Genomic DNA, 1,791 nt, shown 5'->3' on the forward strand with positions numbered 1-1,791 from the left:
CCATTCCACCCATTCCAGGCTGGTGTACAATGTGTGGACAGTCATGGTTGTTCCCCAGCAGTTGTTCTAGACTATTTACTAGTTGTTCCTGGCTATTTACTAGTTGCTCTAGAGTACTAACTAAATTCCACACTTCCCTATGCCACCATCTTGCCCTGCCTCCCCCATCTCTTTCTTATTTAGAATCAGGGAGGAAAGGAGACCCCACATGGGCCTGGCCCTACACCCTGTGCTCCCAGTTTGCTAGAGCTCTGCAATGGAGTAGGAGCTCCTCATGCTGCTATTTTAAAAGTGAGGGCTTTACAACTCAGTGGGTGAACTCACTGCCCTCCCCACTATGTGGGACCCAACCCACAGGGGTGTAAATCTCCCTGGCAATGCAGGATATGACTCCCAGGGATAAAACTGGACCCAACATTGTGGGATTGAGAACATCTTCTTGACCAAAAGGGGGATACAAAATGAAACAACAAAATAAAGTTTCAGTGGCTGAGAGATTTCAAATGGAGTCGAGAGGTCACTCTGGTGGGCACTCTTATGCACTATATAGATAACCGTTTTTAGGTTTTAATGTATTGGAATAGCTAGAAGTAAACACCTGAAACTATCAAATTGCAACCCACTAGCCTTGACTCTTGCAGACAATTGTATAACAGTGTAGCTTACAAGGGGTGAGAGTGTGATTGTGAAAACCTTGTGGATTACACTCCCTTTATCCAGTATATGGATGGATGAGTAGATAAATGGGGACAAAAAACTAAATGAAAAATAAGGGTGTATGTTTTGGGTGTTCTTCTTTACTTTTATTTTTTATTCTTATTTTCACTTTTTCTGGTACAAGAAAAATGTTCCAAAAATAGACTGGGGTAATGAATATACAGCTATATGATGGTAGTGTGAACAATTGTGTACACATTCCATGATTGTAGGGTATGTGAATATATCTCAATAAAATTGAATTAAAAAATTGAGGGCTTTAATCACCATCCTGGTCTATATAGCATCTTTTGGAACCAAAGGAGAGGAGTAATGAGTACTGGGGCAGAATCAAGCTTCCTGGTCCCTGGACATAATGCATCAAAATGGTGCCTAAGCCTTGCCTCCTCTCTAACAAACCTATGAACAAGGTGCTTTGAGGTGAAGGAGTTTTCAGTCCACAGACCTAATGATTCTCAACCTTGCACAGTGTCCCTATGCACCCTCCTTCCCTTCTTCCAACAAAAAGGCTGGGCCCTTGCTCCTCCCGGCTCCTCATTCATTCATTTATTCAACAACCTTTTACTGCATGTACTCTAACAGGCCTAAGGGGTGGCTCCAGGGACACAGCAATAGACAAGATGTGGACTTGGTCTTCAAGGGGCTCAAGACTAGAGGCGGAGATCAGCAGAAAAATGGACAATTCCAAGGTAGAATGGTAAGGTCTAGGATACGGAGAGGGACAGAGGGGACTCCTGGCCAATGGATTGGCAAGCAAAGGAGCCCTGCACTGCTCCGGTTCATACCAGCAAGTCTCTTCCCTTCTCACTGGCCACATGCATTTTGCAGAAATAATGCTTTGAAGTCTCTTTTTAATCCAGACAAAGTCCAAGGGTAGCCAGAGGCAGCCCCAGCAGGGCCTGGGCACTCCACAGATTGATTCTGGGCCCTGTGGCAGAGGCCACCTCACCCTCAATTGTCCACTCATGATCCTATCATTTTGGCAGAAGGATTTGCAGATGATCCATCAGCTACAGACCATATCCTGGTAAAATCTGATCTTTAAACTCAGGGTAGGCAAATTGTGGCCTGTAA

This window comes from Choloepus didactylus, chromosome 18, assembly GCF_015220235.1.
Source record: "Choloepus didactylus isolate mChoDid1 chromosome 18, mChoDid1.pri, whole genome shotgun sequence".
NCBI lineage: Eukaryota > Metazoa > Chordata > Mammalia > Pilosa > Megalonychidae > Choloepus > Choloepus didactylus.